The sequence below is a fragment of the Somniosus microcephalus genome, chromosome 3 (genome assembly GCF_052327205.1).
Source record: "Somniosus microcephalus isolate GS21.2 chromosome 3, FLI_Smic_1.0, whole genome shotgun sequence".
NCBI classification, from domain to species: Eukaryota; Metazoa; Chordata; class Chondrichthyes; order Squaliformes; family Somniosidae; genus Somniosus; species Somniosus microcephalus.
This window is the reverse complement of record NC_140989.1, coordinates 139,430,555-139,456,804: the sequence shown is the minus strand read 5'-3', so window position 1 is coordinate 139,456,804 and position 26,250 is coordinate 139,430,555. Positions and strand designations below refer to the sequence as shown.

The following is a 26,250-nucleotide window of genomic DNA, read 5'->3' as shown; positions in this document are numbered from 1 at the left end:
TTAAAAATTTAACAAGGCTAATCTTAGCAACCGAAATGCCTAAACTGTTCTGTGTCAATGATATAGAAACAAAGTAAATAAGAGAGAGGGGTTTCTGATTGTATCCACCAGCTTTGCACCCAGATTCCAGTGAAATCGGGGTGGAATCGGTCGAATCAACTCAAAAGATCGGGGAATTTAAAATGTAGGTGAGTTACACTCAAAACCACTTATGTTCGTGTTTTCCGTGATCTTTTACACTGGTTCAAGATTCAATTTGCCCAAATCAGGCCACGCCCCCCCAGGTCAAAATTGAGAGATTCTGCTGATTGCGCTGGTTCGGGAAGGCTCGTCAAATTGTGCTCATTTTCTTAGCCACACAGGCACTAGTAGACACGTTTTAAAAGTGTTTTCATACCAAAAAATATTTAATTTACTAAGAAACTGACTAGTGTACACCAATGGAACTAGTAAATGGTTCAGTATAGTTTTTTTTAAAGTCCTCTTCATTGATTTTAAATCCGGTTACTAACAGGCGGAGGACTGGACACCAATGTTCCCGCTAAAATTTCATTGTTGTGCGCAGCCAATTTTTTCAATGCGCGGTACCTTTAAATAGTGACCGTGCACGGGCGGTATTTGAAAACTTGTGAGCGTCCTGTGCAGGACACTCAAGATGGCTACCACCCGCAGCTTAGAGGGGACGTTGCTGGACACCCTTATAAAAAATGCTTATTTTTGGTGATAAACCCTTTTTCAGCTGTGTTAATAAAACTGCACCAAGTTACCACTCTTAAATACATCACGGAATACTTTAGAATGGAAAGAAAAAAAAGAAACAATTACATTCTATTACGCTGCCCGATTGCGCTAGTTCATGGAAGATTTTACATTTGTGATTATGTAAATTAATTTTAGTGGAAACTGAACGCGCAATCCAACCAGCGCAATTGCAAGCGCATTTGTGGAGAGACTCTACTCCAGGGTCACCAAAATAAACAGGGATGTTGAAGAGCTTCACAAGTGATCAACAACTTCAACAGAGTGGTCAGAATATGAAAATGGTCCACAGTGAACAATACTGCAACAAATGGAAGGCCTTATATTTTCAATCTAAACATGGGCTTATTTCAGCTAATAGAGAACTGACCAAAATAGTCCACCTGTCATATGAGACTGTTTAACAGTTCCTTTCATGCTTTTGTTCCTGGTGAGGTTTTTACATTATGATTTATTATTTCATGTCACATACCAAACAAATCAATATATTGCTGACTACCATGCAGCCGTTAACACTTTGTGTAGTATTTAAATGCATTTGTAGTGTTGATTGTCCATATATATGAGAGCATTCCAGAATATTTTGCAAGGAAACATTAATTCAATGGTTATCCTGTCGTTCTGATGTTAAAAAATCTCAGCTAATTCAGAATCTAAGATCATTGGTTGATAAATATGTTTTACATTATCCTTACAGACTTTACATCATGCTCTTTGCTGTTACTGGTAGACCTGATTGTATATCCTCATGAAGAAGGTGATGATGAAGATGAAGCTGAGGATGATGATGAGGATCACACTGCAACCAGGGTCCCAAAATGACCAGAAGACATCACTACATTTAAGGAATCCTGACAAGATCATTGTTAGAAAAGGCCAGCTCACTCATCTCAGAATTTTGCACCATTTTATCTATGGTAGTCAAGATTTTTCCCTTACCATATATGCCAATCACCTTGAACATGCAGGAGACAGCAAGTTTTTGAGTCCTCAGGGTACTTATAATGTTCCTGGTACTGTGCCTGGCTTCCACACTGCATACTGACATGTCTTGCTTGTAAAATCAAATGACACAATAATCTGGGTGCACTTGTCTGTTCAATTTATTTATGAGACTGGTCTACTCCCAATAAACCTCTTTGTAACCCAGGAACATTGCCTTTCAGAGCTCTAAGGAGCCATCTGAAGACCAACCTGCCAGGATCCTTGAAAGCCCCTCATAGTTATTGTGCCATTTCACTCAAGGGTTGATGCTGCTGTGATTCCTGCCAATGCTCCATATGCCTTTCTTAAAATTATTTTATATAAAATACAACAATAGTGAAATCAACAACAGAAATATTTATTCATATTTAAAAATGAATACTTTTTATCTTTTCAAGAATGCATTCTTTTGCATTCAATCCTTGTGTCCATCTCTTCTCATTTGGGTAGATCTGTGTCAATCTCTCATGTTCTGGATAGATCTGTGTCCATCTCTCATGTTCTGGATAGACCTGTGTCCACCTCTCATGTCCTGGATAGACCTGTGTCCACCTTGTGTTCTGGGTAGATCAATTTCCATTGCATCTATTCTGCATAGATCTGTGTCCATCTCATCTGTTCTGGTTAGACCTATGTCCATCTCTCATGTTCTGGATAGACCTATTTCCATCTCATGTGTTTTGGATAGATCTGTGTCCAATTTATGTGTTCTGGTAATGTTGTTCTGTTATCTTCAGGATTTTAATTTTCTAAATACATAGGCCTGGAAATTCATGGATTCCCAATGCGGTGGTCTAAGCTTGGCAGGGTGGGACTTATGCCTGCCGCAATTCTAAGAGAAATGCTGTGGTCAGGATAACGGTGGGAGTATCACTTAAAATAGGCCAAATATGCTGGAGGAAAGGATCGGAATGTTCGGGTAGGGGCTAGAGGAAGTAGGGCGCAAGTTCCTTATTTAAAGGACTACATCTATTTAATGGAGGGTGCAGGTTCTTGCAAGAGGGACTGCTGCAACAGAAGGGAAAAGGCAAGTATTTAACTCCTCAAAAGCTGGTGTTAAAGTTTTGCTGTCACAAATTAGAGAAAGGAGGGATTCAATTGTTGGAGTACCTCAGAAGAAGCCATTACCTGCAGCAACACAGATCATTTAAAAGGAGATGTCACTGCAACTGGTATTTCCATAATCCCAATGCTGTTAATAATTTCACAAGGTCAGCAATGGGAGGTGTGTTGGCAGCTGAATCGCAGGGCAGCTAACTGAAATACATAGAAGCAAATGTCCCTGGACCCATAGTCAAGCAATGCCTTTTGGGGTATTACATGGCACCTTGTTCCTTGTCCCACAAGCAATGTAACTTGGCAGCACTTATGTCAATTGTTTCACGTCCTGCAATGCATTGAAATCTCACATCCTAGGTCCTCATTCCCTTTCACCTATCATTATTACCACCCCTTCTATGAATTCTGACAGATTGTGACTGCAGGAACTAGAGACTGCAGAAACCAATTAACACAATGTATTCCTCATGCAGGAGAAGAAAGCACATAATGCCACAGTATGCCAGCTCCAAGAGGTAGAAAGTGTATAAGTCCACTAGTTAACACAGCATAAAGAGGAAGCACTGGCACTCATAGGATGCAACTTTGGCCTGACAGTTGGGAATAGAGATATTGGAAGTCAGTGTGCCTTCAGTGGCTCTGTAAACACGTTTACCTTTTCTTATTGTGTCTATGTATTCTACCATTTTCCACCAGCTACCAGCTTCCTCATAAAGCAGACCAAAACTAACTGCACTGTTTTTCCCTCTCGAGACTAAAAGCCAGGAAACTGATGAGAAGGGTGATAATGAGCAAGAGAGTGCAGTCCCCTCTACCTCTGGCATCACTGGTGGCTACTCATACACCCTGTTATTCACCCTCCCTCTTGCACTCAGTAGCCCAGAGACACTCGCTATAGGAGGGTACAGATAGTGTAGATGAGGACTTGACACATGGTGAGACACAGAACACAAGGAAAGCAGATGATTCAGATGTGGAATTGGAGTCTGATGTTGCTGAGAAGAGGTGTAAGATATGTCAGCTTCTGGCTACAGAGCACGTGGGTGATGATCTCAGGGGTCCTACCATGAGGTGAAGGGTGGTAACAGAGCATCAAGATTTGCGACAGATGACTGGGATAGCGATGGAATCCTGTTGTGCACCAACATCCATGAGGGTTTTAACTCATCAACTAAAAGGCACTCCTAGACCTATCCAGGCACAGTGACCTTCCTTTCAGCATCCCAATGACTCGCTCAATTCTTATTCTTGTCTTCATGTGTGCTCCCTTGCTCAGCTCAGCCCAAAACCCTGAACTCACAAAGGTGGAAATGTGAACTTAGATCCTCCTTCAACCCAGGAATTTGAGATCATAGGTAAATCATAAGAACAGTATAGAATGCAAATTTGGATGCCATATTTGGGTTTCAAATTTAGCAAAGCTCCTATGTTTCGTTTCTCTAAAACATTATAAAATTGGTTGCCCAACCTATTCAGATGAAATCGTTCCTCAATAATTGGTTCAATCGATGTTTGTAGTCACTATTGTTAAGCTGTTACCATTGGGTTGAATTCTAAATGGAAGACATCTGACAGTAAAAATGCCAAAAGTAACATTTCCGCACAGATTATCATTTTCCACTTGGCAACAAGCAAGTGATATCATTAGCACACACCTAAAATTGGCCTCCGGCTATCTTTGCGCCTTTCCAAATAACCATTTTCCATTGGCAAGAAATAAAAAATGAAATTAGATATTTTAATAACATTGAAATCTAAACAAATGTCTGAGTTGGAAAAATGATTAGATAATAGAGATAAATTACAATTGCAACCTTCAACAACAACTTGCATTTATATAGCGCCTTTAACATAGTAAAACGTCTCAAGGCGCTTCATTTGAACCTTGTTTGCTTTTGCACAGCTACCCTAATTGACCGGGGTCCTGAAAATTACATTGTGGGATAATAGAATCATACAGCACAAAAGGAGGCCATTCAGCCCATTGTGCCTGTGCCGGCTCTTTGAAAGAGCTATCCAATTAGTCGCACTCCCCTGCTCACTCCCCATGACCCTGCAAATTTTTACTTTTCAAGCATATATTCAATTCCCTTTTGAAAGTTATTGTATCTACTTCCACCTCCCTTTCAGGCAGTGCTTTCCTGATCATAATAGTGAAGAAACACAGAACACTTTCATTTGAACTTCCTCTCTCTGCTCTTTTAGTGATGGCAATAAGTTGTTCAAAGTAAATGGGCTAATATCTCTACTAAAATAGCAGAGGGGAGCATTTCAAACACATGTGTCAAGCATTGGCATGTTACTATCCCACAACAGAATTTCAGGGCCACAATGTTAAAATCGCTCGTCATAATTTAAGCAATACTAAATTCTTGCTTGGCTTAATGTAGCAACACTTTGACGTGCATTTTCTCTTTTTGCTGTGTTTGTGAAACTGGCACTGATCAAAACGCAAGGCTTATCCATAACATTATTAATTCCATATGAAACATACAAGTCTACAATTTCCTGAGGTTTTAAGACCAGGAAGCTGTATTTTAATCTTATAATGATACATGCGAGTCCATTGAAATGTTGAATATACAAAGCAGCTATTGAAAGGGGAAGCAGACTCTGACAGTATAATGTATGAGTAGCAGATTAAGTGGGTGGAGAGGGTGTGGTACATCCACCAAACAGTCCCTCAAACTCTCGGCCTATTGAGGTTGCTGATGCGAGAGTTTCCTTTACAGATTTGTTCTCAATCTAACTCTGTGGACTTAGTTACTTCACAGATATCCACACACTGTGAGAATTTGGCTTTTAAGGTCAGTTTGTGTTCAATTCCCCTCCGTGGGAAAAAATAATCTAAGTAACCTTTAATTCCTAATGATTTGTTCTATCAAATAAAACATCATGCTAGCTATTTAAGCACCAATTTATTTCCCAGGCTCCAATCTTATGTTTTATGCATATATATATATATATTATATATCTATCTATCTATATTCAGTGTCGGCCGTGACTCAGTGGGTTGCTTTCTCACCTCTGAATCAGAAGATTGTGGGTTCAACTCCCACTCCATAGACTTAAGCACAGGCTGACACTCCAGTGCAGTATTGAGGGACGGGTGCACTGTCGGGGGTGCTGTCTTTCAGGTGAGACGTTAACCGAAGGTCCTGTCTGCCCTCTTAAATGGACGTAATAGATCCCATGGCACTACTTCAAAGAAGAGCAGGGGAGTTCTCCCTGGTGTCCTGGCCAATAGTTACCCCTCAATCAACATCACTAAAAACAGATTGTCAGGTCATTATAACATTGCTATTTGTGGGAGCTTGCTGTGCACAAATTGACTGCTACGTTTCCTACATTACAACAGTGACTACATTTCAAAATGTATTTCAATGGTTGTAAAGCACTTTGGGACATCCTGAGGTCAAAAAAGGCGCTATAGAAATGCAAGTCTTTCTTTCTTTGCATAATTTATTTTCAAATGCTGAATTTTTAATACATGAGGCCAAACTCATTTCTTCATTTAAACTGTTTTCTAAATAGATTCAATTGTAACCTTGTACTATTGTTTAAATCAAGGTAAATTTGTTACTGCCCTGAAAGAGCCAATTGATATTTATAAGGCTCTCACCTGCAAATCTCTCCACTAAGTATAAAAATATATCAAGACAATACTGTTTACACAGTGAGTTTATATTGTGAGGACTGACCATTTATACTTTGAGGGGAAGAGGCTGTTTATATTGTGAGGACTGACCATTTATACGTTGAGGGGAAGAGGCTGTTTATATTGTGAGGACTGACCATTTATACGTTGAGGGGAAGAGGCTGTTTATATTGTGAGGACTGACCATTTATACTTTGAGGGGAAGAGGCTGTTTATATTGTGAGGACTGACCATTTATACGTTGAGGGGAAGAGGCTGTTTATATTGTGAGGACTGACCATTTATACGTTGAGGGGAAGAGGCTGTTTATATTGTGAGGACTGACCATTTATACTTTGAGGGGGAGAGGCTGTTTATATTGTGAGGACTGACCATTTATACGTTGAGGGGAAGAGGCTGTTTATATTGTGAGGACTGACCATTTATACGTTGAGGGGGAGAGGCTGTTTATATTGTGAGGACTGACCATTTATACTTTGAGGGGGAGAGGCTGTTTATATTGTGAGGACTGACCATTTATACTTTGAGACGAGGCTGCGAGCAGTTGTAAAACAATTCCTACAAAGTTCAATAATAAGAAAATTGGTTAGATCTATTGGCAACACCCCAAGCATCACACCAAGACAAGACTTCAGCAATCTCAGTCCAGCCAACCCTGCAGAATTCTCCTTACTAATATCTGGGGCCTGCTGCCCAGGTTGGAAGAAGCTGACACAGTTGTACTCACAGAATCAAATCAATCAACCAAACATTTCAGCCTCCTTCAGGTATGTCCTGTTTCACTGACAGTTATAGACCCACTAGAGTTGGGAGCAAAGTTATATACAGTAAGGTGGGAGTGGCCTTGGGAGTCCTGATCACTACCTACCGCCCCCTCCCCTCAACCATCAAATCAGTACTCCTCTGCACTTCTCTAAGTGATGTTGATCACTTAGAGAAAGCATTGAGGAATGCAAGGACACAGAATATACACTGGGTTTTATGTTTCAGTGTCCATCAGCAGGAACAGCTTCATAGTACCACCACTGGCTGAGTCCTGAAGGACATAGTTGTCAGACGGGGCCTGTGTTAGGTGGTGAGGGAGCCAAAATGAGGGAGTAACCTACTTGACCTCTGTCCAGAAAAGCTTCATCGCCATCTGTGAGACTCAAGTCAGAAGTGTGCTAGAATGCTCACCACTCGTCCGGATGGGTGCAATATCAACACTCAAAATGCTCAACACCATCCAAAACAAAAGAGTTCACTTGACCATTACCCCTGGACTCAATATCCATCCCCTCCACCACCAGTGCACCTTGGCTGCAGGATGCAATGCAGGATGCACCACAGCAATCAGCTTCCTTAGAGGATGTTTCCCCTGGCTAGGGAGTCTAGAACCAGGGCTCACAGTCTCAGAATAAGGTGTTGGCCATTTAGGACTGAGATGAGGTGAAATCTCTTCATTCAGAGGGTTGTGAATCTTTGGAATTCTCGACTCCAGAGGGCTGTGGATGCTGAGTCATTGAGTATATTCAAGACCGAGATCGATAGAATTTTTGGACTCTAAGGGAACCAAGGGATATGGGAATCGTGCAGGAAGGTGGAGTTGAGGTAGAGCATCAGCCATGATCTTATTGAATGACGAAGCAGGTTCGAAGGGCTGAATGGCCTACTCCTGCTCCTATTTCTTATGTTCTTATGTTCTTTGAGAGCACCTCCCAGTCCCACAATCTGTACCAGTAAAAAGGGCAAGAACAGCAAAAAGTGGGAACAGCATCCCCCCTAAGCTCCCCTCCAAGTCACACATCATCTTAACTTAGACGTGTATCGTTGTTCCTTCGAAATTGTTGGTCGGTATCTTGGCACTTGCTACCTAATGACAATGAGGAGCACCGTCAGCACAAAGATGTCATATACTTGGATTTTTTAAAGGCCTTTGATAATGTACCACACGGTAGGCTCACGACAAAGGTTAGGGCATGTGGAGTCAGGGGACAAGTAGCTGAATGGATAGCAAATTGTCTAAACAATTAAAAGCAGAGAGTAGGGATAAAAGTGTAGTTATTCAGATTGGAGGAAGATAGAAAGCAGTGTTCCACAAAGATCAGTGCTGGGACCACTGTTATTCATAATTTACATTAATGATTTGGATTTAGGAATAAGTAACTCAATATCAAACTTTTCAGATGATACCAAACTGGGAGGTATAGTTAACACTGAGGAAGAATGCAACATAGTACAAGACATTAGGAAACTTGCAGACTGGGCAGTTAAGTGGCAAATGAACTTTAACATAGATAAATGTGAGTGATGCTCTTTGGTAGGATAATCAGAAACATCACCTACACCCTCAAAAATAAGAAACCGAATGGGGTGAAGAGCAAAGGGATTTAGGGATGCAGGTGAACAAATCATTTAAAGCAGCATCGCAGGTCAGCAAAGCAATTAAAAATGCTAACAAGCACTGGGATTTATTTCTGCCAGTATAGAATTCAAAAGTAGTGAAGTTATGCTAAACTTGTATAGGACCCTGGTCAGGCCGCACTTAGAGTATTGAGCACAGTTCTGGTCTCCATACTATAAAAAGGACATAGAAACACTGGAGAAAGTGCAAAAAAGATTTACAAGGGTGGCACGAGAACTGGGAGAACTGTTGGGAAAGATTGAACAGGTTGGGACTTTTTTCTTTAGCAAAGAGAAGACTTAGAGGAGATCTGATAGGGATTTTTAAAATTATAAATAGGTTGGACAGAGTAGATGTGGAAAGAATGTTGCCGCTGGTAAGAGAATCCAAAATTAGGGACCATCAATACAAGATAGTGACTAATGAATCCAATAGGGAAATAAGGAGAAATTTCTTTACTCAGAGAGTGGCTAGAATGTGGAACTTGCTACCACAGGAAGTGGTTGAGGCAAATAGCTTAGATGCTTTCAAAAGGAAACTAAACAAGTGCATGAGAGGAAAGGGAATAGAAAGATATGCTGAAAGGCTGAGATGCGGTAGATGAAAAGGGAGGAGACTCGTGTGGAGCATAAACACCACACAGACTAGTTGGGCTGAATGGCCTGTTTCTGTGGTGTATATTCGATGTAATTCTATGTAAAGACTGCATCAATTCACAATGGCCACCACTGCTTCTCAGGACAACTAAGGATGGGCAATAAATCTGGCCATGCCACATTCAGACACATCCTGAGGACAAATAAAAAAGATTCAGCTTTTTGCTGAGACTTTTTTATTTCACTTATTCATTCACGGGATGTGGGCATCACTGGCATTTATTGCTCTTCACTAATTGCCCTTGAGAAGGTGGTGGTGATCTGCCTTCTTGCACTGCTGCAGTCCATGCGGTGAAGGTACTCACACAGTGCTCTAAGGTAGGGAGTTCCAGGATTTTGACCCAGCGACAATGAAGGAACGGCACTATATGGCCAAGTCAGGATGCTGTGTGATTTGGAGGGGGACTTGGTGTAAGGTGCAGGGTTCTCAAAATTCCCACACTTCCCAAGTTATGGATCAAGGGACCCTGTTTTGGACAAGTTATTGAAAACAGGGCACCCAAAATGGCTTCTGTAAACCTCGTGACCAATACTGACAGGATTTTTAAAACCAGGGCTCTGTCAACAAGCAGGCCTGGAGACCAAACATTAAAATGCAGGAATCTGTGAACAGAGACTCTTTGGAGCCAGCCAGACAAAGTAAACAAGGAATATGCATTTATTTGACTCGAATCAAATCAAGCTAGAACAGGCCTATAATCGTGGCCATTAAGTTTCTGCATGTTTAATGGGTAACAGCTAGCAGTAGCCATCAAGTCAGGATGGGGACAATTAGGTCTTATCCATGACAAAACAACCAGGACATCGGAGCCATTAGACCCGGAGACAGCCACTCCAAAAGTAGTTAAATTAAATGGTTGTAATAATTTATAACAGCCCGCCAAAAGTCAAACAATGGACTGACCTGATTTGGCGCGCAGATAAGGCGTTGAAGAAATGGGTATAATAGTAGGCCCATCAGTAGCAAACCCCCCCCCCCACCTCTCTGGACTCTGGTCTCGTGCCCTAGCTCTTGCTGCTGCTGCTCGTACACATGCCCTGGCCTCGTGGCGGGCTCTCTTCTCACTCCCTGCACCGCTCAACAACCGAGGACGCCCATTACACCGGGGCCAAACGCGGGAGGAGAATGAGACCTGAGTTCAATAACACACAGGACACACGGGCCACAAAGGGGCGAGACGAGATGAGACGAAGGAGAAGGTAACCGATAAAAGCAGAGAAGGGCAGTGAAAGACGCATTGGTAAAAACCAAATCCCTAGTTATAAGCTGGCGTTTGGTGAAGAAAAGTGGTAACGCATGTTTGGACAGTGAGAATAAGTTGGCGTTTGAACACTGCAAATAAGCTGGCATTAGACGCGGGTGTCCACGCCCGCGATGAATATACTGGCGTTCAAAGCTTGGGTAGTAAAATCAAGTAAGCAGTGAAAACCGCCAACCGACCCCCACCCGCAATATTACCGCCGACAACCGCCCGAGGGAGAAGAAGAAGAAAACCCATCGCAACAAGACGACAACGGTAGCTGAAGAAAGGAGGGTGCTTCACAGCAACAACTTCAGCGCCGTGCCCTGAGACCACGTGGCGACGGGGTACTCCAAAGGACAGCAGGACCAAACCTCAAAACTCACAACCGTTAAAGCAACAGGTTTTGGATTGGTGAACATGAATTCCTGGCCCCTCATAGCTTAATCGAGTTAGGTATAAGGGGTGGGATAAGGATAAGGGGATTGTTAATGTAGTTGTTTTTCCCTCGATGTGCCGTGTGTTCCCCATTCCCATATGAGTATAACTGTTTATGCCTGTATTTTCATACCAGTAATTTTCCATAAGATTGGTGTATTCTATTTTTAATAAAATCTTGGTTTTCTTATACCAAACCACTTGTCTACTCGATTTTCTGCATCGCCGCCTGTACCTAAGTCCGGTGTCTAGAACCCAGGCGTGTGGGAGTGATTCGAACCACTCAAGGGACAGTCAGATGCGAAGCTGACTGGGCGCACACGCCACATGCCACCCCCTACAGAAAATGGCGACCGTGGCAGGACTCTGGCAACAGGGGTGCAATGCAGTAGACAATGGTTTGGATGAGCAAACCATGATGGAGGAAAGGATTTCTGATTATGTGTTTAGCAAGGTGAATATCACAAAGAAGTGGATCACCATTCTGTTAAGGGCTGGGCGTCCGATAGATGCAGCAGCTAAGTGGACAAAGGGAAAGGAACACAAGAAGCCTTTAGAGAAGGCAGTCTGGCTGATGTGTTTCAAAAAGCAGGTCCAGCTTTTGGACAGGCTCGTTGCAGCACAGGCTGCCGAGTTAAAGGAGTCAGCCCTGGAGATCCAGGATAAGGCTCTAGCAGGGGAGAAGTTAATGGTAGCATTGCAGGCCCTGAATGAGGAGAGGTTGTATTTATGGGAGAACACAAGGCTCAGTTGGAATACCTACAGTGCCAAGTCACCAAAGCTAAGGGTAATGAGTTAAGGTTGTGGGAAAAGAACGCCCGCTTGGCAAGGCAAGTAAGGGAACAGGAAGAGAAAGTACAGGAGGTAAAGGCAGCTTACAAGTTAGCGAGCGAATAGGGGTTTGAAGATGCAGATCATGGCCCCTGCAAGGAGCGGATAGAAAATCTGAGCTTGGCCCTGAGGAAGGCAAAAGGCATGGTGTGCCTCATAAGCCCAAAGGCAGGTCAGGCAGATTTTATGGGGAACGAGGGGAGGACAGTTCAAACATCACTGGTAGTGCCCAGGGACGACCCGGTTGAGGAACAGGAGGTCTCACGACCACCACCCATAGCACCAGGGTTCAGCGAGGTCTGGCAGCAAGGATGGGTGGAGCCAGAGGTGGGAGTGGAGGTGGAGCAACCCCTGCCAGAGAGGTCGGAGCCGGGGCCGATGTGCCCAGCACGGCATCGGAGGTTCGGCCCACCCGTCAATGGCGACGATGAGGGACCCCTCCAAAACCAGTTCGTATTACCCTATAGCACCCAACAGCTTAGGGCTATGGTGAACCATATCCCAAAGCTCTGCGAAAAAGGGGACCCCTCGATCCACTTCAGGGAAGTAAAGCAGGCAGCCAGCGTCAACGACTGCGATGGCGCTGAGCAGGCCAAGATGCTGCTATTCTCCCTGGAGAGTAGGCTCCTCCAATCCCTCTCTGACGAGTGTAAGAAGGGGCAGAGCGGGTATGAGGCACTCAGGGATGAAGTTCTGGAGGCCATGGGGATGATTGAGGGAAGTCCTTTCTTCCATGTGGAGAAGACGGTCCAGCTCACAGGGGAAACCCCGCAGGCTTTCGCGGGCCGGTTATGGCCGGTGTACCAGAGTGCCTGCCCAGGGACACCTAACCGGGCGTTCCTGAATGGGAATCCACTGGCCCATTGGCTCCGTTGCCTGGTGGCAAACAGCTTGCCACAGGTCCAGGCCAAGGCAGAAGTCTGGTTCGGCCCCAAGAATCCCCAGACCACCGAACTTACGGTGATCCGACAGTTGACCCTAGCCACAAGAACGGTAAGGGAACTGATGCACACCCACCCAAGGGGAAGGTGCATGAGGTAAAACCCGGACAGGGCAGGAAAGAGTGGCATCAGGAAGGTAACAACGCCCCCAACACAAAGACGAATTGTTACGGGTGTGGGAAGGATGGTCACTGGCGGAAGGAGTGCAAAAACCCTTGGAAAGATAACAAAGGAAAGAATTCCACAGCCCCAGCCCAAAAGGCGGAGGCAGGAATCCTTCCCGCAGCGCTCGAGTCATTTTTGGACACCATGAGGTACTTATTGACTGGCCAGGGGAGAGTAGCAGCCGCTACCGGTGCTCTGACCCCGTCAGCCCCATCCAACCCGCAGCTCTGACTAGAGCCAGCGCAGCCTGTTTACCTGTGTTCTCTCCGGTACGATGAATGGAAAAGACCCCTTGTGGAGATGGAGGTAGAAAAGGTGACGGGGACCTATCTGTTGGACACGGGGACATCATGCACCGTGGTCCACTTAGCTAACCCCACCACCTCGCCTCCATCTAACGGGGTCCCATACAGTCTGTCGGGGTTCACAGGCAAAGAACAGGCCAGCTCGTTTTCCATCCAGCTCGCCATTCGTTTAGGACCACTCCGCTGTAAGTGGACCTGTGTCCTCATGAAGTGGGAAGTGGAGGGTGGAAGAGGGGTCCTGGGAGCCGACTTTATCGTAGGCCACGGGACCCTAGTAGATTTAAGAAATCATTGCCTATGGGGCGCAAGTAAAGGAAAGGATGGTGAGGTAGTGGCAGTCCCAGGAAAGAAGGGAAGGGGAGCCTATGCACCATGAATCCCAAAGAGGGTTATAACCTCGAGCTTATGGTCAGTAACACCCCACAGGAGTTCCAGGCATTTGTGCAGGCTCACCTGGCCACATTTGCCACACACAAACACGACTGCGGGAGGGTCAACGGGTTTGAGGTCAGCGTAGACGGGGACCCCATGGCCCGACCACAGAAACGGTATAACTTCCCCAGGGAAGCAGAGCCAGACATGGAAGTAGCCATGTCCTCGTTAGTACAACAGGGAGTTCTGAGACCGATAGCCACCCACGTGAACTCTCCATTGTGGCCGGTTAGAAAGCCGGACAATTCCTGGAGGGCCATGGTGGACTATCGGGTGCTCAATAGTAACATCCCAGCCTGTGCACCCACGGTAGCAGCAGTTGCCGACCTAATAGGAAGTATCCCAGCATCCGCAACCACTATCACGGTGCTGGATATTTCCAACGGGTTTTGGTCCATCCCTTTAAGGAGGGAGGATCAGTACAAGTTTGCTTTTATGTTTAAAGGGCAACAGTACACGTGGAACTGCTTGCCTCAGGGCTTCCACAACAGCCCCAGCATTTTCCATCAGTGCATGGCAAACAGCTTAAAGGATTTCAGTCAGCCCAGACAGTTGGTACAATATGTGAATGACCTGCTTCTCTTCACCAATTCGAGAGAGGAGCATGGCCCACTATTGGCCGAACTGCTGGAGCTGCTTGGGCAAAAGGGTTTTAAGGTAAACCCCAAGAAAGCGCAGATCGGCCAACAAGAGGTGAAATTCGTAGGCCTGACCGTGCGCGCTGGAGAAAGGGCCATAAATAAGGCTAGGAGAGAATCAATACAAGAGTTACCAGTCCCCAACACAGTCACGGATGTGAGGTCATTTCTAGGGCTAACCGGGTACTGTAGAGACTTTATTGAGGACTATGCAGCCACAGCAGCCCCTCTGCTCCGACTCCTACACAAGGGAGTGGAGTGGCTTTGGGATGAGGGTTGCCAGGCAGCATTTGTCAGGCTCAAGAAAGACTTGCAGACCGCACCAACTCTGGGGGCTATAGATGGGGGGAAAGAGTTTTTCCTGGAGGTAGCAGCCAGCGGGGACAGCCTGAGTGCTGTGCTGCTCCAAGAGCGGCTCGGCCGGCTGAGGCCGGTGGTCTACTCCTCCCGGATACTCACGGATGTGGAGAGGAGCTACTCCAACTGTGAGCGGCACCTCTTGGCCACACATTGGGCTGTGAAAAGATTGCTGATCTTCACAGGCACCTCTCCCATCACCCTCCTCAGCCATCACACACCCACCCAGATGCTCCTGGATGGGAGGATCAAGGATGGAACAGTGAGCATTGCCCGCTGGACCTTGCTCCTCTCACAGATGGATCTTAAGGTGAAGGGTCTCTGTGAGCCAAAGCTCGCAGCCAACCTGGTATATCCTGGAACAGCCCACCGGTGTTCCATAGAAGGGGTTTGGGAAGTGGACATAGGTTTACAGGCCGGGATACATCCCACAGGCCGCGAGATGTATGTAGACGGTTCCAGCACGGTATCTGATGGCGAGTGTCTCACGGGGTGTGGAGTTTACGACCCAGCGGCAAACATTGCCCTGGCGATTAAGCTCCCCAGCACCATGAGCGCCCAGCAGGCTGAACTGTCCGCGGTAGTGTACGTCGTTACACACCCCGAAATCTTCCCCACCCCATAAACAATTTGCTCGGACAGCATGTTTACGTGCAATTCGTGTACGGAGTACCTGGCCATCTGGTCCCGCCGCTGATACACCTCCGCCGACGGGAGACCCCTCACAGTAAAACCCCTGCTGGAAAAGATCCTAGCAGCAGTGGGGGAGGAAGGGGAGATTTTCATCCACAAGGTGAAAGCCCATTCCTCCACAGAACCCCGCAGTCTAGGCAACCAGCAGGCTGACATTCTCGCCAAGGAGGGTGCCCGCACAGGCACTTTCTGGGACCCGTATGGGTAAAACCCATGGCGGCAGTCAGAGGTAGGGACGGGACACAAGGGAGTGCAGAGGTAGCTTTAGCCCCGGACCTTAAGATGGTCCAAGGCCAAGACCCCGTCCTCAAAGCAGTCCTCAGCGCAGTAACTGAGGGAAAAAGGGTAGAGGGTCCGTATGGCACAGCAACCCTCTCTGTGAAAGAGGGCATGCTGTTCCGGAGGGAACAGTGGGTTGTGCCGCAGCAACACTGGAGGGAATTCCTTCAACTGGCCCATGAGGATCCAGGAGCGGGACACCCCGGTCCTGAGACCACCTGGCAGCGGGTGGAACAGGTGGGATGGTGGCCGGGATTCAAGAAAGATGTCCGCGAGTTCTGTGCCAGCTGTCTTGTGTGCGCTGCTAACAACCCTGACCCCCACAAAAGGAAGGTACCTATGGGACACATCAGGAGGGTAGAGGGACCATGGCAGTCGATACAAGTCGACTACATCGGGCCCCTGCCCACCGCCCAGGGAGGCTATAAGTACTGCCTAGTCCTGGTAGATGTGTTCACCAAATGGGTAGAGGCCTTCCCCTGCAGAACAGCCACAGCTCTGGGTACTGCCAGGATCCTGGTCCGGGAAGTGTTCTCGCGGTGGGGGCTACCACAGTATGTGGGGTCCGACCAAGGGAGTCACTTCACCGGACAGGTGTTGCAGAATACCCTTATGCTGCTAGGCATCGAGGGGAAGTGGCACGTGGCCCACAACCCACAGTCATTAGTTTGTGGAAAGAATGAATAGGACCTTAAAAGAAAGGTTGAGAAAGGAGACGGTGGACTCGCCCCGTAAATGGGCCGAGGTCCTACAGTTGGTTCTGATGGGGATCCGGGCCAGCCAGTCTAAAAGCACGGGGTACTCACCGTACGAGCTGATTACTGGCAGGGCTATGCAGACCCCCACCCATGTACTGGCCCCGGTGCTCATGGAGGGTCAGCTTAGGGAGGTAAACCGGGACAGATTCGCCTGAAACCTCTTTGAGCACCTGAAACAGGTCCATGAGCGGGCGGCTGGGAACATGGGAAAGCAGCATCGGAGTAACCGATTGCTGCTCGAACCCCGAAAGCACCATGAGTGGGAGGTAGGAGATCAGGTCATGGTGAGGAACTATGCCCGAGTAGGGAGTTTGGAACCATTATACATGGGGCCCTACAGCATTGTAGACAAAGCCAGCCCCATGGTATACGCCGTTAAGATGCCTCGGCGCACAAAATGGTTTCACATTAACCAGTGCAAGCTGTTTAAACCTGAAAAGAGAAAACAGCCAGTTGGGGTAAGGTATGAGGATAGAGATCCTCAGCCTGCAGCAGGAGCAAGTTCACAGACTGCACAGGCAGGCACTGTGGCTTGCTTAAGGGGAGGGGCCATCCCGCCCACCGATTGGGACACTCCCCCACTCTTCTGGGATCCAGATGAGGAGGGACCCGAGGGCGAAGACCCCGCCCCGGACCCAGTTTTGGGACCTGGGGGCGGAGACTCTCAGCCTGCAGCAGCAGGCTGCGAAGAGTTACCTGCCCCTAGCCCAGGTTCAGGAAAGGTAAAGCCTGAGGGCGGGGATCCCCAGCCAGCGGCAGTGGTGAGCCCACAGGCCGCACCGGAGGGGGCAGTGGTTCGGGTTAAAGGCCCACCAGCCAAGAAAACCCCACCCGCCAAAGTCCTTAGAAGGTCCCCATGGACGCCCCAGCCAAGGAAAGCGTGGTCACCAGCTCCCCAGTTCAAAGGGACAGCCTCCCGAGTCAGGGGGAAGTCCAAGGACAGAGGTCACCAGCCAGCAGCCATGGGCGGCGAGGGACCGACAGTGCAGGACACTGCGGCCACATCGGAGGGAGCGGTGTGCCGCAGTCCAACCAGGAATTAGCCTGGCCGCCCGGAGACGGGCGGTGGATGTATATAGTTTAGGTAATGTAAGTTTATAATGTAAGTTTAGGTATTTAGCTTAAGTTTGGGTGTTTTAGCTTAAGTTAAGTAAGGTGATGGGTAGTTTTAATTAAGTAGTAATCTGCTAAGAGTGTGTGTATTTGAGTTGAGGTCGTGGGACCCGACTATGCTTCACCCAAGCCAGAGAATCTCTTGGGGACCTGGCTGCATGTTTTGTATCTGTTGCAGAAAGACTTTCAGGATGAAGGGGAGCGTAATCCTACTCGGCCTGATAGAACTGAGCGTTGGAAAGAGGGGCGACGTTGAGGACTCTCACATCTACGGGTGCTCAGGAGATAGAGCGCTGATAGCAACCGACGGAAGCGGCAAACGGGGTGTGGAGGAGACCGCCGTTTACTTCCACGAGGGAAGGTGGCCAGGGTGGCTGGGGTCCAATTCGTCTCAGTACTCCAGCCAGACCGGGTTCACGTACGGGGGGGCCTCCCTCCTGTGCCCCAGGGTACAGGTCGTTGCCACAAGGGTTAGCGTCACCGTAGGGAAGCATGTATGTTTAACGTGCAAGGGACACATTCCTCTGGATAGGTGGTGGTGGTTCAGAAAGCTGAGCAAAGACATGGGAAACCCTGCAGTCGAGTGGGAACGGTTGGGGAACAATACCCACTGGACGATCACAGGGACTCACGGGGGATTAAGTGTGTGCTGGGACAAGTGGTGGGAACCGGATCAGGGGATTTATGTCTGTATGTGGGGGTCAGAGAAGGCCTGTCCCTCAGGAATATCCATCATTTTCCACCGACAGTGGCAAGATGCCGGGCAGGGGGTGGAGTGGGATTCCAGCCTGAAGGCGTGCGCAATCCCATACTCCCCGATCCCAGTGAATGCCACTGAACTAGTGACCCGCCCCCGGAAGCCCCGCCCACGAAGCAGACGGCGAGAACCCACAGGGAAGGGTGCCCCACCACCACCAAGGGACCAGGGAATGGGCTGGTACTAGTGCTTACCGATCAGGTGCTGTACCAGGGGGTACACTATGCGGTAGCCTCCGTGATTTTGAATCTCACCGAGGTACACTTACCGGAGTGGTGTCCCAAAGAAACAGAGCAGCTATACCAGGTCCTATTAAAGGAGATGTTCAGGAAGTTTTATGAGTTCAATTTCGCCAATGTCGACAAAACCGAACTGTACACCACACACCGCGACTTTTTGGATAATACAGGGAGACAAAGAAGGGGAGTATGGAATTATGTTTTTACTGCGTTTAACACTGGGTTCTCTGTCATCAACAGTCTGGATGACATAGAGCTGCAGACCCAGATAAACGGTTTAAAAACACAGTTAAGGAAGGTATTAATGGACGAGAACAAAGTAGTGGGCTCGGAGTTACATGAGGACCAGGCCATGACGGTCCACTTAAAGGAGACTTTAGTGGAGCTGGAGAAGCATGCAAAGACAGTAAATGCCCTCATAAGGGAGGACAGAAATGCTTCTGACCAGGCTGTGCAGAACGAGGTGTGCGTGCTGTATGGGGCGTGGTTGCTGGGCGAGGGCCGCAGTAATCTGGAGGATTTAAAACAGGGATTAGTCCCCTCCTGGATCAGTAACAAACACCTCGCAGCCCTCCACCTGTTTGAGAATGCATTAAGCCCGTGCCAACTCCGGCTAGCTTCCGGGGCCTACCCAGTCCCAGTGGATTGTGGGCGGTCCAACCACACCATCATGGGAATAGTAGTGAGAATGCCAGTCATGGGTAGGACAGCCCGACCCACGCCGGTATACAGGGTTGAGAACATTGGAGTCATTCAAGGGGGTGCACACATTCGTTTCACAGCGGTCCCAACTTACGTCATAAAGTGGGAGCACGCTATGACAGGTACTGACCTCTCGGGGTGCCAGAGCCAGGGAGCACACATAATCCCATGTCCCCAGCACTTGAACGCCTATTCAAAACCACAGTGCGGGTTTAAAGCTATTGGCACAAAACCTATAAATTGTACCATGGAGGCAATGGCACAAGGCCATGTTCCCCCACAGGTAGCATATATAGGAGGTGGGACATATTGTGTCACCACAGGTGCACCCCACTACCAGCATGGACAGCATAGCTGGTGTCCAGTAAGTGACAGCAGTTTCTGCTTTAAACCCGAGGCAGAAGTTCAAGTGGCCCAGGAACGAATTGTCCCCATTGCTGAACCCTCCACTGTTCACCTCACTGTGAAGGAGAATTTTACCAATTTGCAGAAGTACGTAGCGCATTTTGGCTATGAAATTCCCCCTCTCCCTGAACACCTTACCAAAATACTCAAAGCCGATATAGTTTCATAGAAACATTTTTACACTCTGGAGCAGAAAACAGTAGAGATAGGGGCTAAGATATTGGACATTGTGATTCCACCCTGGTGGGACATTTTCAATAACATAGAGGTCCCTTCATGGATCAGGCTGGCTTCCCACATTCTTGTGGTTTGCCAGCTGAGGATAGTATTGTACCTAGTCTGCACTCAGTGCAAGGGAAAAGGTCAGATGCTAGAATTCCAAAACCAGAGGACCTGGAAGGAACATTAAGTGAGGGTGGAGGGAGATACACCTGTTTGAGTTTGTATTTCTGATTAAAGTTTGTTTTTTGTGTTTGTTGTTTTAATAAAGATGTTCAAACGTGCTGTTAATAAAGATGTATGTGTACCAAGTGGTGCAGGGGTGTTGAACCCCCCTCCATGCTTGCATGTGTGTAAAAGACTGTAATTATTCTATGTATACTTATGTACACCACATTTTCGTGGAATGGGAAGTGCATGTGTCGTGGGTATATTAGATAGGTAATTACAGGGGAAGGTTGACAATGGAAGGTCAGAAATTTTTGCTCACCTCATCAGGATGATACTTAAAGCAAGGTTAGTATCAACAGGGGGGAGTGTAAGGTGCAGGGTTCTCAAAATTCCCGCACTCCCCAAGTTATGGATCAAGGGACCCTGTTTTGGATAAGTTATTGAAAACAGGGCACCCAAAATGGCTTCTGTAAACCTTGTGACCAATACTGACAGGATTTTTAAAACCAGGGCTCTGCCAACAAGCAGGCCCAGAGACGAAACATTAAAATGCAGGAATCTGTGAACAGAGGCTCTTTGGAGCCAGCCAGACAAAGTAAACAAGGAATACGCATTTATTTGACTCGAATCAAATCAAGCTAGAATGGGCCTATAATCGTGGCCATTAAGTTTCTGCATGTTTAATGGGTAACAGCTAACAGTAGCCATCAAGTCAGGATGGGAACAATTAGGTCTTATCCATGACAAAACAACCAGGACATCGGAGCCATTAGACCCGGAGATAGCCACTCCAAAAGTAGTTAAATTAAATGGTTGTAATCATTTATAACAGCCCGCCAAAAGTCAAACAATGGACTGACCTGATTTGGCGTGCAGATAAGGCGTTGAAGAAACGGGTATAATAGTAGGCCCATCAGTAGCAACCACCGCCCCCCCCCCCAATCTCTGGACTCTGGTCTCTTGGCTCTTGCTGCTGCTGCTCGTACACGCGCCCTGGCCTCGTGGCAGGCTCTCTTCTCGCTCCCCGCACCGCTCAACAACCGAGGACGCCCATTACACCGGGGCCAAATGCGGGAGGAGAACGAGACCCGAGTTCAATAACACACAGGACACACGGGCCACAAAGGGGCGAGACGAGATGAGACGAAGGAGAAGGTAACCGATAAAAGCAGAGAAGGGCAGCGAAAGACGCATTGGTAAAAACCAAACGCCTAGGTATAAGCTGGCGTTTGGTGAAGAAAAGTGGTAACGCAAGAATGGACAGTGAGAATAAGTTGGCGTCTGAACACTGAGAATAAGTTGGCGTTTGAACTCTGCAAATAAGCTGGCATTAGACGCGGGTGTCCACGCCCGCGACGAATATACTGGCATTCAAAGCTTGGGTAGTAAAATCAAGTAAGCAGTGAAAACCGCCAACCGACCCCCACCTGCAATATTACCGCCGACGACCGCCCGAGGGAGAAGAAGAAGAAAACCCATCGCAACAAGATGACAATGGTAGCTGAGGAAAGGAGGGTGCTTCGCAGCAACAACTTCTGCGCCGCACCCTGAGACCACATGGCGACGGGGTACCCCAAAGGACAGCAGGACCAAACCTCAAAACTCACAACCGTTAAAGCAACAGGTTTTGGATTGGTGAGCATGAATTCCTGGCCCCTCATAGCTTAATCTAGTTAGGTATAGGGGGTGGGATAAGGATAAGGGGATTGTTAATGTAGTTGTTTTTCCCTCAATGTGCCGTGTGTTCCCCATTCCCATATGAGTATAACTGTTTATGCCTGTATTTTCATACCAGTAATTTTCCATAAGATTGTTGTATTCTGTTTTTAATAAAATCTTGGTTTTCTTATACCAAACCACTTGTCTACTTGATTTTCTGCATCGCCGCCTGTACCTAAGTCCGGTGTCTAGAACCCAGGTGTGTGGGAACGATTCGAACCGTTCAAGGGACAGTCAGAGGCGAAGCTGACTGGGCGCACGCGCCACACGCCACCCCGTACATTGCAGGTGGTGGTGTTCCCATGCCCCTACTGCCCTTACCCTTCTAGGTGGTAGAGGTCACAGGTTTGGGAGGTGCTGTCGAAGAAGCCTTGGCACGTTGCTGCAGTGCATCTTGTAGATGGTACACACTGCAGACACGGGCGCCATTGGGAGTGAATTCACCCATTCTAGGCTATAGAAAGGTTTTTAAATACAATGAAAAACTAATAATGATTTTGACATTGTTCAAGGGAGGGCAAACAAAACAGAAACACATTGGGGGTGATTTTCACTCAGAAGTCGGGAAGGAGGCGGGACTGTAACTTTCGGGGTTGTAGTCCCGCCTCCTTTGAGATGCGGCCAATCCACGCAGTTTTAACTTGATTGACCTTGTTGAGCCCACCCAGCGGGCTCAGCAGGCCAATTAAGGGCCACCCGGCAACAGGTGACATCACAGACTGAAATTTCATCTGTCAAGATGTTTTGACAGATGAAATATCAGTGTTTCACAGCTGTTTGAAGCTGTCAACCACTGACAGTCTTACTTCTAACCTGAGTCCTTCTACACAGCCTCAGTTAGAAATCTCTCCGGCACAGAAAGCTGCAGGCTGTCACTTTTGACAGTTCACAGCCATTCTGCTTTCTGTGCCGGTTGGATGATGGACTCCCAAAACCTAGAGGAAGGAAGGCTAAAAAGGTAAGTACAGGTAATTTAAACTTCTTTACACACTTTAGACACACCAAGCGCACTTACCTTTGCACTCATGCACCCATCACTCACCTGAACACCGACATCTCGACCCCTCCAAGTCCTTCAACCCAACGGCCCGACTCCTCTAACTTGGCGTGGTTTGGAGCCGTCGGGAATCCCACAGTTCAAGATTTAAAATAGGGATTAGGCTAAAAACTGCCTGTTAACTACCTGTTAACAGGCAGTTAATTGTCACTAATCCCTTCCCGCCTCAGGTAGGCGGGTCCCAGTGCAGGGCAGGTACCCGCCTCCTTTGATACTTACATGGAGGCGGTTTAGGGGCGGGATGGTGTCGGGATCCCCGAATTCGGGACTTTAACCCCCGCACACCTCCAATCCCAACTCCATGGGTCTGTTAAAATCGAGGCCTTAATATTGTCATTAATGTGCAAAAATACAGCATTAACACTGATGGTGGAATAATGCCTTTTTTGGAACATTGTTAGACTAGATTTTCAGCATGCACATTTTCTCAGCTAATTCTGAATAATTGATATATTAATATTATTAATAGTATTATGTCATTCCTCAGGATATGCAGGTGACTCAGTGACACTCCTTCACCACCTTGGCGCCATGCCCCATAGTCCAGTGAAGCTCATTGCCTTTCCTTTCCCTGACATTTCCTCATTACAAACCTTTACAGAATAATAAAGGAGGGAAGAGGAAATCAATGTGCAATGACCGCATTGCACTCTCTTTGTTACAGCTGATTCTTTTTTAAGGTCAAATGTGTGACTTTGGCAAGCTCACAGCAAACAATGACGTACACTTTTTATCTTAATTTTGACTTTTCACATTTTAGAGTATGTTTTAGGATTTGTTGGTTTTCAGAGTGTTAATAATGCTTTTCCTTATGAAATCATCCATATTTTCATCTGGGAGAAACCTTTGAGTACTCTGGCATTCATGTTAGATAGAATTACACAGAATTTACAGCACAGAAACAGGTCATTCAGCTCAACTGGGCTATGCCAGCGTTTATGCTCCACTTGAGACTCCTGCCACCCTACTTCATCAAACCCTACCAGCATATTCTTCTATTACTTTCTCCCTCATGTGTTTATCTAGCTTCCCCTTGAATGCATCTATGTTAATGCTCAAATTCTCACCAGTCCTGATACACCTCTGGTATCACCAGTTTCACGCTTAACAGGAGTAATTGTGACATTAGATGATAGTGTAAAATATGCAATATCAGTTCGACCACTTTATTTTAGGGAGAGCAAAAGAATAACAAAGAAAGGATGCAGATCTGATATTTGAAATGATATTTCTCAGTGTCTCATGGCCAGATCTAGGAGAAAGAAGTTGTGTGATACCTAGATATAGATAAGGCACAGTGGAAAACTGTGACATAGCCCATTTATCTCATGAAGCCCTTCTATAGAAATAAAATGAAATCTACATTTCATCGTTCCCCTTGGGGCTTTTGTTAATGCAACAGGTGGAAAAAATATTAAATGAAAATTAAATTTTTATTTTCAAAAATCATCTTTCCATATGGACATGACTCAATGTGGAGAGCACTTTAATACTTCCTGTGACATCATGGGAAGGTTCCAACTTAGCTCTCGTCCTTCCGGCCGGCTCACACGCTGCATCTGGCAGTCACCGAGACATTATAGCAAAATACCGTGCACTTCCTGAAACAAATTAAATCAAAAACAAAATAGAGGACATATTTCAGAGAGTTAAATAATCACAGACTTGGAAAAAAACTAAAGGCTATGTTTTCCTCTTTTAATAAGGAAATAGCTTAATTTTATTTTAGATTTTAATGCCCACAACTCAAACTGACATCCGGTTGTATCTGATTTGGGGAAATACAAATTTGGTAATAGGAGATACAGAAAAGTGACCAGGCATGAATCACCAGAACCTACACTCCTCTTACAATTCCAAAGCATCTAAGTTACATGGGCAGCAGGCGCATGGGAACACCACCACCTCCAAGTCACACACCATCCTAACTTGGAAGTATATTGCCGATCCTTCATCGTCGCTGGGTCAAAATCCTGGCACTCCCTCCCTAACAGCACTGTGGGAGCTCCTTCACCACACGGACTGCAGCAGTTCAAGAAGGCGGCTCACCCCCACCTTCTCAAGGGCAATTAGGGTTGGGCAATAAATGCTGGCCTTGCCAGCGACACCCACATCCCACGAACAAATAAAAAAAATTGCCATCTAAAGCAAAATCCACCCCTCACACTGCTGCAACTACCCCAGAGGAAGTCACAGCTATATGTAATAGGACTTCTATAAACTATGTAGCTGGTCAGTTAACTAAACAGACACTCAACACATTTATCCCCATAGCAAATAGGAGGAGAACTTAGTCATAACGCTCCGAGAGAAGGCGAACAAATTTACTTAAAAGTGGTAAATTCATGAAAAACATGTTGAGCATGTGTGACCAAGCACCATATGCACTGAAGGACATGAGACATGACATGTGGTAAGTGTAGCATGCTTAGGAGTACTAGGTGACTTTGGACTTATGCTTCCCAAAGCTCTCCACCGCTGGGGTTTTCCTCACCTCATGTCTGGGTCTGTTGTAGACTAATGGATAGAGATTGACTGCCATGATTAGTCAACAACTCCATTATCATTGTATCATGGGTGGTAGAAGTTGAACGAGATGGACCTTGGTCTTTTTTCGTCTAACAATTCCTATGTTCCTATGGAAACTTCAGTAGTGAGAAAGTGCTAACAAGGAGCAAGGTTCTAAATCAGTTAAATCTACAATATGTAGGATTTGGTTCTTGTTAACTTTTGCTGAAGTTTTGCTGTTTGTCTTTTACTTACTTTTTAATTTTTTTAAACTATGGTAGCCTGCCCCAATGGTCAATCTATATTTGTTTTGATTAAAAAGAGTTGTGCCTGCATGAAAGATTATAGGCATAAATCTTCATCCCACTATTTCATCGATGATCTACCAATGTATATAATACTAATGGGTCACTGAGAACAGCAATGGCAGGTTTTTAAGGGATCATGGTGATACTTTTAAGGCACCAGATAAAAGAGAACAGCATGAGAGCAGGATAGAGATCTGATCTCTGGGTAGAGAAGATGTCAAGGCTTTGGTGAGGGTAGAGAGGAGGTTTACTAGGACAATACCTGGGATGAGCAACTTCAGTTATGTGGAGAGATTGGAAAAGCTGAGATTGTTCTCCTTAGAGCAGAGAAGGTTAAGAGGAGACCTAATAGAGGTATTCAAAATGGTATGGGGTTTTGATAGAGCAAGTAGGGAGACACTGTTTCCTCTGGCAAGTGGGTCGGTAACCAGAGATCACAGATTTAAAATAATTGGCAAAAAAACTAGAGGGAAAA

The 26,250-nt window shown here is 46.5% G+C and overlaps 1 protein-coding gene across 1 annotated transcript in view; it reads left to right on the top strand.

Annotated features, from left to right (window-relative positions):
• slx4ip (SLX4 interacting protein) overlaps positions 1 to 26,250 on the top strand; it is a 645,261-nt gene that overhangs the window by 192,702 nt on the left and 426,309 nt on the right. The window lies entirely within an intron of this gene.